At 46.7% G+C, this 14,659-nt stretch overlaps 1 long non-coding RNA gene across 1 annotated transcript in view; it reads right to left on the bottom strand.

Annotated features, from left to right (window-relative positions):
- Positions 1-14,349, bottom strand: part of LOC105745660 (uncharacterized) — a 31,993-nt gene extending 17,644 nt beyond the window's left edge. Inside the window, exon 1 of the long non-coding RNA XR_001118317.4 lies at positions 14,192-14,349. This is a non-coding gene — a long non-coding RNA (uncharacterized lncRNA). The remainder of the gene's footprint in view (positions 1-14,191) is intronic.
- Positions 14,350-14,659: the final 310 nt, after the last annotated feature.

The raw sequence follows: 14,659 nt of genomic DNA, 5'->3' as shown, positions 1-14,659 counted from the left end.
TAAGTGCCCAAGAATACAGAGCTGTCTCTTGAGACTGCACGAGTGCAGTTCTCTTCCCAAACATGGTATTTTCCCTGATGTTGTTTTTTTTTTTTTCCTCCACCAGAAATTTTCCACTTTAATTATGTGGGTTAGGTTAGAGGAGTTCACCTTCGGAACTTTAAATGCGCAAACAGCTAATCCCTTCCATAAGACACATTTCTGGGAAAGCCCAAAGATAAATGTTTACAGCTTGTGCTGGAATAATAGAACCCAGTGAAATTCAAAATGATTTAAGCATTATGTGTCCATGCCCTAAGAAACGATTTAAGGAGAGGGCTAGCCTCTACGTTCTGGAATTCTGACTTTCGTTCCCACAAATAGTAGAATTGCTGGCAGTGCTGGTAAGTTAGATATCCCCCCACCTCCCGCTTTTCCTGGTTTTGCCTTAAACACAAGGAGAATGATAATTAAAACCATGCTTAAAATATTAAGTCTACTACCTAAAGGAATGACGTTCATTAAAGTTGGTAAGCGTTAAGTACAGAAACTCCAAATAGCCTGAGCACACACCCCTCGGCATATACCTAAAATACTGCTAAAGAGGAAAGTGAGCATAGAGACTGGTGTGCGTGTGTGCACACATACATCAGTACAATGATCTAGCAATAGGTGGAACACAGTTCTCAAATAACTGGCATTGGACTATCAGACAGTCATTAAGACCCCTAATTAAGGTACTCAGAAGGCATATTAGCAAAATTATGAACTGGTCTCATAAGGACTCAAAGAAAACAGGGACAATACCTGACATCACTTTACCTCTGAACCTCAGTTTCCCCATCACCTCTATGGGGTCAATGATATCTGCTTCGTAAGGTTGTGGAGAAGGTTAAAGGAGATACATAACTCAATAGCCTGGCTATAGTAGGTGCTTCAACAGCGCACGGGTTCTTTGTCCTGGGAGATTTCAGAGGGTGGCACAATTGACAAGAGAGGAGCAGCTTCCTCTTCCCTGCAGGGCTGGTTGGAATCTCCAGATCAGTCCAGGTAAATTCTATGACCAAGGCCTATTCAGTTAACATCCTTCTCTCCCATTTCTAAGGGTATAAGGAACGGGCAGCATGGTTCAGTGGCTAAACCCCCTCAGTCGTGGGTTCAGAAACCAGCTTTGGAGCTTGGTGAAGAATGAACAAATGCTATAGTCAATGACAAGTGCTCAGCAGGCAGCTAGCTCCCCAGGGCTGTTGGCTGCTCAGCTCTCCAAGGAGTCCCCTCAAGCAGAGGGGCACAGACAGCCAGAAGCCCTGCAGGCTGGAAGTTGAGGATGAAGGTACCTTTCAGGAGAGGCTAGAGTCACCAGGAAAATCCACGGCACCGTGAGAGCTGCTGCTGCTGCTCCCCACTTTCTCCCCACTTGTTTGCCTTGGGATCACCTTTGTTCAGTGCTTTCTGAGAATCTGGTGCAGCGGGCAGTCCAAGGAAGTCGAAAAGTAATCTGGGCAAGAGGTGATTTTATAAAGCTTAAAAAGAAAAGCTTTCCTTGTGCGTTTATTTTCAAACTTCCTTGTAGAATTCCTTTAGGAAGAAATGTCTACTAGTACATAGTAGATGCTCAATAAATGTTTGTGGAATAAATCGTAATAAGTGCTACCATTTATTGACCTGCTATTATGTGCCAGCGCTATTCTCCAAGAAAATCTACTCTTTGTTATTTCACTTAATGCCACAAGTGGGAGGGAGGTACTAGAGTTTAACAGATAAGAGAATGGGCTTTAGAGACATAAACAGGTCCTCCATTCTTTATTCTTAACTGGATGACCTCTAGAATGGTCTTTATTTATTTATTTTATTTTATTTTTAGGAGGTACTGGGGCTTTTCCCAGGACCTCGTATGTACAAAGCAGGCATTCAACCACTGAACAACACTTGTTCTGCTGGAATGGTATTTAAATTCTCTGATCCTCAGTTTCCTCATCTGTAAAATGGGCACAATATAATATCTACTTCCTGAGATTGCCGTGATGATTAAAAGTTCATGCACTCACACACACCCATATAAAATTCCTTAGCACAGTGCCTAGAACCTAGTAAGTGCTAAATAAAGCATGTGAAAAATAGCATTATTATAACAACCCATTTTACAGATGAGAAACTCCTCAGAACAATGTCCTCTGACAAGTATATTCAGCCCCCTTCAATAGTATGGAGTAAATGAGTAGGGAACTGATCTAGAGCTTGCGGAATAATGAAGATTTGGGGAACAAGCGAGAAAGACATTCCTGACAACCCCTACAAAGGCTTTTAGTTCACGGAAGGGGGGAAGGGGAGGGACTGGGGCGGGTGGTAAATGGTAAAAGATAAAAAGAAACACCGGCCCTGTTTTTCTCCTCCTCCCCTATAGAGTGCATGGGTGAGTCACTTGGTGAATTTACGTTCAAGTCAATACTAGAACTGTTATTTATTAAGCACCAAGCTGAGAGCCAATAGAGGGAAAATGGTTAAGAAAAAGGCTCTGGAGTTGGTCTGCCTGGATTTGAATTCCTGTCTGTCATTTACGAGCTGCGTGACCATGGGCACGTTTTTAATATCTTGGAACTTCAAGTCCCACACGTGTAAAATGAGGATAATAATAGCTCCTTCACAGGGTTGCTTTGAGAATTAAACAAGTTAATATGTGTAGAGTCTGTACATGCCTGGTGCCTCGTGAGCCTTCAGTCTGTGGTAATTTTTATTATTGTTGTTGCTGTTTTTATGTGCTTTATATACATAAACCGGATTAAGCAATTGGCCAAATCATCCAGCTACCAACAACTGGTAGAGCCAGGATTCTAAACCCAGTCCCCTGAAATCAGTCCCATTTCAGTCAGAAATGGCTTGGTTATGTGGCAGTAACAAACAATCCCAAAAGCTCCGTAGTGCAACCATAACACAAGTTTATTTCTCATTCACACAGAGTCCATTGCAGTTCTGGACAACTCTCTGGGTGTTAGCTCAGTGTTCAGATGATGTAGTAGTTTGTTACAGTTATGAATTCCAAAACTAGATATTGGATTATGTGTGTAGACTGGTCTGTACCTGGGCATGATTAAATTATGATTAGGGCTTTGATTGGGTCACGTCAAGGACAGAGTTGGAGGCTTTTTGATGCTGGAGTTTTGCTGTTGGAGTTTGATGTTGAAGTCTTAAGCTGGAGCCCCAGGAAGGAAGCACACAAAGGAAACAGAAGCAAGCCCCAGGAAGAGAGGAACCCTGAACCTGGAAAGAAGCAAGACCCTGGAAGAGAGGAACCCAGGAAGCCTGAACCCTCACAGATGTCAGCAGCCATCTTGCTCCAACACATGGAAATAGACTTTGGTGAGGGAAGTAACTTACCCTTTATGGCCTGGTATCTGTAAGCTCCTACCCCAAATAAATACCCTTTATAGAAACCATACCAGTCTCTGGTATTTTGCATCAGCACCCCTTTGGCTGACTAACACAGATGCTTTTGATCTTACCCACATCAAGGCAAGCACTTGTGATTGCGGGGGCAAGTGAAGAGCAGGAGAGTCGTGCTTCTACCCAGAAGGGACACACGTCCCTTCCACTCACATTTCATTGGCCCACACCAGTCACGTGGCCAACATGACTAGCTTGGAGAGAGGGGCAGTCCTTCTGAGTAGACAGGGCACAGGAAAACCAGCTATTGGTGAAGAGTACCGATGCCTCGGGTGACCCCGCTCTGCCTCTCTCTGGGATAGGACCAGCCATGGCACGGCTTTCCACGCAGCAGTTAGCTCTGGCACGCCTGACTCAGTTAAGCCCAGAGAAAAGCATCTGGGTTGGAAATGAACTAATTAATCAGAGACTTCCACACGTTCCAGCCCGGCCCTTGTCCTTGTCCTGCCCACCAGCAGCGCTCTGGGGTCGGGCGGCTGTCCTCCCGTGCCCCGAGTCAGCCCAGCTGAGCCCACAGTCACCCAGCCCTGGGTCAGGGGCCCGCCGCCCGCCCCGTCCATCACCAGGGCTCCGGGGAGCTCACCTGTCGATGCCCGGCTCGCGCTTGATGTCTCAGTTCCGGCACGGAGATGCTCCAGCTGCTACCTGGGAAGGCTCTGGCCCCCAAAATATTTAGTTAGCAGCCATTCAGTTAAGTGGAATTGACTTTTTATCGGCGTTCCTCTGTACGGCTGCCACCAGCGAAGGCTCCTTCCTCCTTCCCTCTTCTCTGCCTGTCAGTTGCCTCCACGTTCCTATTGGCAGCCTTTAGCTCTGATCAATACTAACCGCTGTGTAACAGCTCACGCTCGGCTACTCTGGTTTGCATCGATCAGACCCTTCTTCCAACAGGTAGTCAGCTATTTGAGGCGATGACTTGGGATAAACACCTACTTTTACTTCAGGCTAATTCGTTTCAGGTGGATTTCAAGGAGGCGCAGCCCCCCCATCTCCGTTAGACAAGCTGAAATCAGAGAGTCAAGATGAACTCCTCGCGTGCTTGAGCTCCTGGGAGACCTTTCTTCCTCTCCCCATTTCCCTTTCCCTTGTGTTTTGTAAGTGCCACTTACAAACAAGATACCAGGACTTGGGACATTGACAATGCCACTTCAGAAAATGTGTCAGCCACCCATCGCTCTTGCTTTTTAATGAGATGCATCCAGGACGGCAGGGAGCCAAGGGCAGCTGTGGAGGCAGCACTTGTCGCCGGGCAACCAAGCCTCCTTCCAGCTTCCCCAGAGCTAATCTCAAAAGACCCTGCAACCCTGGTTCTCGCACCACCTGGGGGGGGGGGAGCAGTCATTGAATCCACCTCCATCCAGGCTTCAGGCTCACACGTGAATTCACCAAGAGCTCATATTGCAGAAGGGGTTGCTGTTTCGCAACTGATGAGCTGGGAATGGGGGTACGACTCTGTGGCCTGTGCATCATAACGCTTAAGACTGGGTGATGTTTTCCAACGTGTCCCCCTAATGTGGCCGGATGGTCCCTCTGAGAGCACCATTCCCCTTGTCACCTGGGACCCAAACCTCCTGTCGTGGTTCCCCTTCTCCAGCCTCCCTTGGCATACCCAGCCTTGTGGTCCCCAGGCCTAGCTGAGCCTTCCCTCACAGTGCAAATCCAGTGTCCCCTCCCTCCCTCTCCATTGCTGTCATCCTTGTGCAAGCCCTCATCCCTGGAGCTCGGACCTCTGCCATGCTCCTCTAGCAGCCCCCCTGGCTTCCAGTTGCTCCCTGCTTGGTTGTACCCTATTCAGAGTAATCTTCCCGGTGCTCTGCAGTGACTGCCTCTCCCGTCTCTGAAATCCTCAGTGGCTCCCTGTGGCCTACCAGGATAGAGGCTGAACTCCTCAGCCGAGCACGCTGGCCTTCAGAGATCTCATCCCAAACTCTCTCCAGATTTCCAGATTTGTCTCTCGTTCTCCTCCAGCACAGTTCTAGTCCATCGGAATGCCTCACCACTGCCCCTCCCTGAATTGTGCTTTCCTGCTCTGTCCCTAGAAAATGAACGCCACACCCCACACCCCCCATGAAATCCATTCAATTCCTGGCTCCCTGACCTCAGTCAAATTCACTAATTTCTCTCTGTCTCAACTTCTCATCTGTGAAATGGGAATAATACTATCTACTTCATAAGACATTGGTGAGGATTAGATAAATTAATGTATGTACTGCATTCAGAACGATACTTGCCCATAGTAAACTCCTTGTAAATGTTTGCTATTATCATTGTTGTTACTATTATTATTTCCCATTCCTCCAAGCCACAGTTTAAAGCATATCTCTTTGGTCATCCTAGCAGAAATACTCATTCCCTTTTCTGCTGATCCCCCTCTCCTCATAGCCCTTCATTTGTACTGATAATAATAATTGCAGCAAAGAATTACTGGGTGCTAAGTACAAACCCAGTGCTTGTATATGCATTATCATTTTGGGGGGGGATTATTATTATTTTTTTTTTTATTTTTAAATGTTTATTTTTTTATTTATTCCCCCCCACCCCCCCCACCCCGTTGTCTTCTGCTCTCTGTGTCCATTCGCCACGTGTTCTTCTGGGTTCACTTGTATTCTTGTCAGAGGCATCTAGAATCTGTGTCTCTTTTTGTTGCATCATTTTGTTGCGTCATCTTGCTGCGTCAGTGCTTCGTGTGTGCGGCACCACTCCTGGGCAGGCTGGACTTTCTTTCGTGCTAGGCGGCTCTCCTTACAGGGCGCACTCCTTGCGTGTGAGGCTCCCCTATGTGGGGGACACCCCTGCGTGGCACGGTGCTCCTTGCATGCATCAGCACTGCATGTGGACTGGCTCCACATGGGTCAAGGAGTCCCTGGGATTGAACCTTGGACCTCTCATGTGGTAGGCGGATGCCCTCTCCATTGGGCCAAATCCACTTCTCAGATTATTATTTTTAAATCCTTGGGTCGATATCTTCCATTTGCCCCCAATCTATTCTCCTTCCTTTTCCTGCTTGCCCTTTTCTGAAAGAGGCTGATCTGCTTTGGTTTCCCGGTGGATTTGGCCCACAAGGAGCACTGGCAAGAGATGAGGTGAGGGAGAAGTATGAGGCCAGAATTTTTGTTCCCCCAACTTCTTCCCTTTTCTTAGGAAGACCCTTTTCAGTGCAGAACAGCTTCATCCCTCAACCCAAGTAACCCTCTTACTCAGCCCCTCTGTGTCCAGCCTCTGGAAACCAGGGCCTCTTCTAGCTTCTTCACTCCTGCGATCCCCATATATGCTCATCTCCAATTATCCTAATGCAAGTGTGCCAACCTGACTGGCACAGTTCTCCTTACAGCCCTCTGAGATGTGTAGTGTCATTTTATCAGCCAACAGGGAGAGAAGGGTGCCCGAGCACTCACCCAGCAAGTGGCAGAGCCACATCTGCCCGGCTCATCTCTCTAGCATAGTATCTCTCATATAGTAAGTTGTCAGGTGGATCTTTTTACCTGGATCTTCCCCCACCTCTTAATCAGAATGTATTTGTTGGCTTTTGAGGCATTAAAAAAAGAGCACTCCAAAATTTAGAAGTTTAAAATGATGGCTATTTATTAGCTCCCGATTCTAGGGTTTGGGAATTTGGGCTGGGCTCAGGTTGGCAGTTCTGCTGTTCTCTCCTGAATTTGCTTGTGTAGCAACAGTCAGCTGGAGGGTTACCTGGAGGCTGGTGGTCCTGGTTGGTGCGATTTGCACGACTGGCAGTTGGTTGGGAGTCCCATGGGTGGCCAGTAGCTAGCAGGCTAGCCTGGGCTGCTTCATATGGTGGCTGCATTCCAAAAGCAGCAAAACAGGGCAAGCCCCAGTGTGCAAGCAGTTCTCAAGCCTCTGCTTGCATCAGGTTTTTTCACGTCTTATGGATATAACCCTGGTCTAAGGACTGGCAAAATAGATTCTACCTCGCCATGGGAGGAGCTGCAAAATACTGTGGCCATTTTTTTTTCAGTCTACCACACGGTGGGACACTCCTTTCCGGAAGGGGCCATGCCTTGACAACTTCACATTCTGTATCCTCATAACCCAAGTCAAAAAAACAATTTGGGTAGGTCCTGTGTTTTAGGAGGTGGGGAGTATCCTCTTTATAGCTTGGGTGTACATCTGACACTCTTCCTGTCCATTACCACTAGACTGAAAATAATACTGAAAGGGAAGTCTCTTAAAACCTAGCATGAAGGAGTGGAATTATTTTTAATTAGGTTTCCGCAGAATTTTTTTAAACAGTTGCCTGTCCCTTGTTATAAATGTTAACTCCACCCAGTGGCATACCACAGCCAGCCCGGCTTCTCCTTCCAGCCCTTCCATTGCACCGTTTTCTTGGCAACTGTGCTGCACTCACATTGCCGCAGAAGGCAGAGAAAGATGCCTTGCTTCCTCCTCTCCTCGCTTCCTCCTTTCTTTCCTCCATTCCTCCCGGAGCTCCCCCTTGTCTCTGCTCTGCACCCACCTGGTGCCCTCCAAGGAGCAAGATGCTTGGAAGAACTGAAAGTTTGCCTATAGGGCTCCTCCAAACAGCTACGCAGGTTGAGCACTGCACAACTTGTGTAGGCGTAGAGATAGCCAGAAGACTGGACCTCTAGGAACCTCTAAGATAGAAAATCAGTCTAAAAGGGGGCTTACATTTATGGATACCTGAGAGGTTGTGAACACGCTATGACTAGGCACTCATTTATTCCACAAATATTTATTGAATACCTCCTATATGCCAGGCACCGTGGAGGTCCTGGAAAGAAAGAGGTAAATAAAGCATGACCCTTGACCTTGAGATACTTGTAGTCTAGTACGGGTTACTGATAATGCCAATTAATAAGGTGAGTGCGGTGCAAGAGGGTGTCATGAAATGACATCAGCAGGTCACTGAGCCTGGCCAGGGCGACTGGGGAAGACTTTTCTAAGGAGTTGTGGTCTGATATGGTCTAGCCCAGTGCTATCCCAATAGAAATACAGTGCAAGCCACAGGTGTAATTTGAAATTTTCCAGAAGCCACATTAAAAAAGTAAAAAGAAATAGGTGAAAATAATCTTAATAATATATCTTATTTAACCCAGTATATCCAAACTATTATAATTTTACCATGAAATCAATATAAATATTACATAAGAGATATTTTAAGGAAGCATACATGGCTCAACTGATGGAGCATCTGCCTACCATATGGAGGGTCCAGGGTTCCATCCCCAGGGCCTCCTGACCCATGTGATGAGCTGGCCCATGCGCAGTGCTGCTGCGCGCAAGGAGTGCCATGCCATGCAGGGGCGCCCCCACAGAGGAATGTCCCACATGCAAGGAGTGCACCCCACAAGGAGAGCTGCCCCACATGAAAAAAGGGCAGCCCGCCCAGAAATGATGCTGCACACAGGGAGAGCTGACACAGCAAGATGACGCAACAAAAAAGAGATGCAGTTTCCCAGTGCCGCCTGATAATGCAGACGCAGAAGAACACACAGCGAAAGGACAGAGAGAGCGGACAATGGGGGAAGGGGAGAGAAGTAAATAAATTTAAAAAAAAAAAGATATTTTACATTCTTTTCATTTTTCACTAACAGCACGTCTCAATTTGGATGCTAAATTTTCTGCCAAGTATAAAGAGTAGTCCTATCAAAGCAATAAAGTTGTGCTTAAGAGACACCTAATGAATATTACTTCAATTTTAGAATTTTAACTCATTTGAATGAAATAAAATTTTAAAAATTCATTCCTTCAGTTGCACCAGCCTCATTTCAACTGCTCATTAGCCTGTGTGGCCACCATACTGGAGAGCACAAGTCTAAAAGGAAAAACAGATGAGAGGCAAAGAAAAAAAAAAGAGGGTATAAAAAAATCGTGGGGGGTGGGCGGCAGGGGCAAGCTGCATGAGCAGAGGCACAGAAAATAGGATGGGGTTGGGGATATATGCTATCTGGTATTACTGTGACAAAATGTGCAAGACTGGTGATGGGAAATGAGTGAAAGGTGGAGGGATAGGCAAGGGATTGTAGCTTCAAACAACATGACTATGTTCCCTCACAACTCAGGAGACTAGAAGTCCAAAATCAAGGGGGTAGCAGGGCACCAAAATGGTAGGGGAGAATCTTTCCTTGCCTCCTCAACTTCTCATGCCTACCAACTATCCTTGGGGTTCCTTGGCTGTAGATATGTCATTCCATTTTCTGCCTCCTCTTCACATGGCTTTCTCCCCTGTGTGTCTCCATGTTTATATAGCATTCTCCTTTCTGTCTGTGTTTCTGTGTCCAAATTTCCTTCTTCTCTTAAGAATGCCAGTCATATGGATTGAGGGTTCACCCTAATCCAATATGACCTCAGTTTCACTTAGCTAATTGTATCTGCAAAGACTCTAAATAAGGTTAAATGCTGAGGTTTGGGGTGGGTGTGAAATTGGGATGGGGGGACTATTCAACTCAGCACAGCTGGGATGGGGAAGGTCTACCTTAAGGAAAAAAAAGTATAGAGTAGATGAAGTGTGTATTTTCTATTTTGTAACCAGCAGAAATCAACTCAAACAGATTTCAATAATAAAGGTTGTTTACTGGTACACAGAGGCCAGTCCAGAGGTAAAGCAGGACATGTGAGTACTTGGTCCAAGTCCTCAAAAGTATAATTAAGGGCCCAGAGCCTTTCTCCCTCTCCACCCTGGCATCCACAGTGTTGATTTGTTGTCCCCTTGGAGTCAAAATGTGGCTGCCAGCCAGTTTGGGAGCCACATGCTTCCTCATCCACGCTCAGTGGACAGAGAGCTTCTGTCCCATCATTCCAACCAAGATTCCTGAACTTTACCTAATTGGACCATCCCAGGACACAGTGCCCACCCCTGAAGGAAAGGCGGCAGTCAGGTGATTAAAACACGCTGGTGGCTCGGGTCATTCAGGGCTCTCAGATGGAACAGGGAGTAAGAGTAGTTTCCCTCCAAGTCCCTGAGCTACGTGGGGGTGTAATTACCTGAAGGCAAATCTGAATACTGCTAAGATGGGGGAAGGGGACCTTGGTGTTGGGTAGGCAACCAATAATTATGGACTACCGTACAACCCTGCGGCTACTCCATCGTCATCCTTCTCCTCCTGAGAACACTTTCGCCAGGTCCATAGTCAGATTAAAATGTATGAAACACAATGGCTCCTATAATTACCTCACCCTTCAAGGCTCTGGGTGCTCTGAAGTTCTCTCCTTGAAATCCAGGGATATTTCCTTGTGTTCCAGTGATCTATCATTAAATGATGTCATCTACCCCCAAGACACACAATACAGTGGCTAAAGAACAGGATGTGCACAATAAAAGAGAAATAAGGCACAGAGGTAAACTGTTCTCTAGTGCAAATCATGTCCTGTGGAACAGAAATAGTTAAGACTCCTGGCAGGAGAGAGAATTCTTGGTCTCCAATATCCACTAAGGCTTTGTCCACTTGTCCTTCATGGACACATCTGAGAAGATTATTAGAAGACCTGGGGACCACACAGTTGTAGCAGCTCACAACCATGTGGTGCCTGTCTGGGGACTAGACTTTCTCCTAAGGTTTGAGCAATCACAAATTACTCTCTTCCCTTCTTAGAGTTTCTTTCGCAATACACATCTCACGAAAAGCTAATAGGCTTTTCATCTCTTTGCTTCTAGACAACTCCATTAGGTAGTAACAGTAGCCAGAGTTTTGTTTGGTCATGGATTTTAAACCCAGAGATCTCTGTTTTCCTATCCCAAAACCTCTATGCTTTATCCATCTGCCTAGACTACTAGCTTTCAAACTTTTTTTGACCATAATCTCTAATAAGAAATGAATTTTACTTTACAACCCAGTATATAATTACATATGTGTATATTGTTATGTATTTATGTAGAACCAAATCACAAGTTTCACACAACAGTATTTACTTTCACTGCATGCAGTGCATGCTGTTATTTTCTGTTCTGTTCTATTACAAAGAAAAAGAAAAGAAAAGCCAGTCACAATTCACCAAATTGATTTTACAAACCACTAATGGGTCACACCCACAGTTTGAAAGCACTGCCCTTAGTTTAGGCCTGGATTTTAGCCTCTGCTTTGAGGGAAATAAAAGCAATAGCCTTGTGTAGAGAGGTTCTTATCATTTCTTCTCGCCGTTAGACTGCGCTCAGATATAACTCCACAAAGCTCATGAGTCTCCCCTATCTCAGGCAGAGAATGCTTAGTAGAAAGCCTGGGGCACGTTGGGTCAGGCTACTTTGGTGTATCCACCTCATCTCCCAAGAAGCCTCGGCCTCCCTGCATCTACGTGTATTAACCTTGGTTTGAGATAGTGAATGTGGTTTTCCAGCCCTGAAACCCCCAGAGTCAGAACTTTTTGCCATCTTGAATCACAAGCCACAAGCAGACAGGACCTCTTTTAGCAAAGCCATAGTCTCTTCACTCTCTGCTTGAAAACAAGCCACCTTCAGCCTGTCTCTTAGAGTAGCTTATGGAAGGCTGCCACAAGTAGCAACCCATTACAATGTCTTGAATTTTTGTTACCAAATTAAGCTTTGAGAGGTATGTGTACTGTATCCCTGGATACAAAGAGGGACCGTTCCACCAACTGCATAATGAGGGCCTCCAACTTCCCAGCGTTGGATCTGGCACCCTTGTGGCTCCTGCTCGCCTCTTCCACTTGTAATTCTCACAACCACCATTTTCTGGCCCAAAAATCTCAGTCCTGCTCTTGAGAATTAGGCTCACTTCTCCAAGCCCTCCTTGTCCCAAGAAAAAAGTCTTAGAGTGAGTACTGGTCAGTAAGTCCCTGTAAATGCAGTAGTCAGACCTTTCCAGGGGACCCATCCTCCTCTAGGGAATTTGGATTTCACTGGAGAGAGATTTGAAGGTAGAAACAGCCTTTAAGAGCCAAAGGACTATATCTAATGGTAGTTTCAGGCACAGCGCCTGAAGGCAGCATGATGAAGAGGAGAAAGCAGCATTTTCAAGCCAGACAGCTCTGGATTTGAGCACTGGCTTCATCACAAACTATGTGACCTTGAACAAGTGACCTCTCGAAGCCTCAGTTTCTTCATCTGTGAAATTGGAAATGACAATACCTCCTGCAATTGTTGTGAGAGCTAATGAAAGATGTAAAGCCCTTAGTACTCTGCCTGCTATAGAGCACGGACCCCCCCCCAAAAAAAAAAAATTCTGGTTCTCCATTCTAGAAGCATGGAGGTGCTAGAAGGTAGGAGATGCTGAGGGAAGCCAAGGATAGATAATGGTCTACCCTGTTTAAGACCCCATAATCTTGGGGCATTGGTTGCCCTTAGGTTTCTGGGATCAGACTCAATGAACCCTCAAGGCACCAACTCAGCAACAACTGAGACTTGCAAATGAGGGGCAGCCCAGAGTCAGGGGCTGGTTTCTGGAGCAGTTGGTCCTGACCCTCCGGCTATTGTCTCCCCAAAGGAGAAACCACACTCAGAGTCGGTGCCAATAAAGAGGTCCAGGAGAGAGATTCTGTAGACAGCCATCTCTGTGACTTAAGACTCTTGGAGAGGGAAACGGACTTGGCCCAGTGGTTAGGGCGTCCGTCTACCACATGGGAGGTCCGCAGTCCAAACCCCGGGCCTCCTTGACCCGTGTGGAGCTGGCCCATGCGCAGTGCTGATGCGCGCAAGGAGTGCCCTGCCACGCAGGGGTGTCCCCCGCATAAGGGAGCCCCACACGCTAGGAGTGCGCCTCGTAAGGAGAGCCGCCCAGCGCGAAAGGAAGTGCAGCCTGCCCAGGAATGGCGCCGCCCACACTTCCCCTGCGGCTGACGACCACAGAAGCGGACAAAGAAACAAGACGCAGCAAATAGACAAAGAACAGACAACCGGGGGAGGGGGGGAATTAAACAAATAAATAAATCTTAAAAAAAAAAAAAAAGACTCTTGGAGAACAGTCACAGTAGGGCCTAGGATCCCAGGGGGGAAACACGGGTGCCCCTTGCCCATGAGCTGCCCCGTGACCAAAGAACTGCCAGCCGTCTGCCCCATGAGGTGGCAAAGCTTAGACCCTTGCAGAAAATCGCCAAATGAGTCCGTTTTTGATAATAACTTAAGGGATAATCAATAAAGAATGCTATAAATGCAGCTTCAGCTAAACTTACCTTCAACCATAGATTTAGACCAGTCAACAAATACTTCCGAAAATGAATAGCATATGCAAAATTTACCCCCAGCCCTACCCCCACTTAGTTTCTAAAAACAGTCCTGGCCGTAGAGACAACCTAATACCCTTGCAATATAGAAACTGACATCCTTCTACCCCATCTGCAGGAACCAAGCCCTCCCATCGGGGTTTGGTTCCACTTCCTGTTGTCTCTTCTAGAACAACCCTTGACATTTGTGTCACTGGCCTCTTCACCTCTTCCCAGCAGTGCACGTGGTGGGCGTGTGTGATCATAGCCTGTGGGGTGTTCTTGCTTAATTTTAATTACTCACATTAAAGCAATGCCTTGGCTAATGCTCACTCTCCAGGCTGTAATGTGGATATGGGTGTGGAAAGATATGGGCCATGTATTTCATGGCCAGTGATATTTCTACTTTCAAAGGCAGCTTTATGGAAGTTGGCAAAAGTCTTTGTACTTCCTCGGGCCTTTTGCTAACCCTCAACTAGAACTTGTTCTTAACTTTCCTGCCTGGTTTACTGACCCTCAGGATATGGTGAAAGATCTTGTATTATTCCTTCCTAGGAATAGAGAATGCAATTTCCATCTTCCCTCCCCTGCCCTTCTCTTCTTTCTGCCTGATTCTCTCCCTCTTCTGCTTCTTTCTTACCTCCTCTTTCTTTCCTGTCATCTTCTCTCCTGCTATCCTCCCTTCTTCATCTTCTCTTTCTCTAACTCCACTCTCTTCGCTCCATCTTCTTGCTGCCTCTTTCCTTCTGCTCTGTCTTCCATCTCATGTTCTCTCTCCCTCCTTCCCTCACCCTTTCTCTTATGACTAATTCAGTGAGTTTGCTGCTGCACTGTTTAATTTGTTTTATCATTTTGAATGTTTGCCCAGAAACTTTCAGGCGAAGAGCAAACTTTGAAAATACTAAGACAGCAATAGCCAAGGTACAGGGCGGCTAAGGGAATCTGGGCCTGAAGCAGCATGAGGTATCCAGAGTGCATGGCTCGAGGGGGGCTGCTGAGCCCCTTCCCTGGCCAGCAGGATGCCAGGGCAGCATCTGGGGGCCCCAGGCAACAGAGAAAGTGAGCGTGCGCTGGGGTGTTGCTCCCCTCTCCACTCAGGGCTAACTTC

Source organism: Dasypus novemcinctus, chromosome 18, assembly GCF_030445035.2.
Source record: "Dasypus novemcinctus isolate mDasNov1 chromosome 18, mDasNov1.1.hap2, whole genome shotgun sequence".
NCBI lineage: Eukaryota > Metazoa > Chordata > Mammalia > Cingulata > Dasypodidae > Dasypus > Dasypus novemcinctus.
The sequence above is the reverse complement of the archived record's forward strand: the minus strand, read 5'-3'. Positions and strand labels throughout refer to the sequence as shown.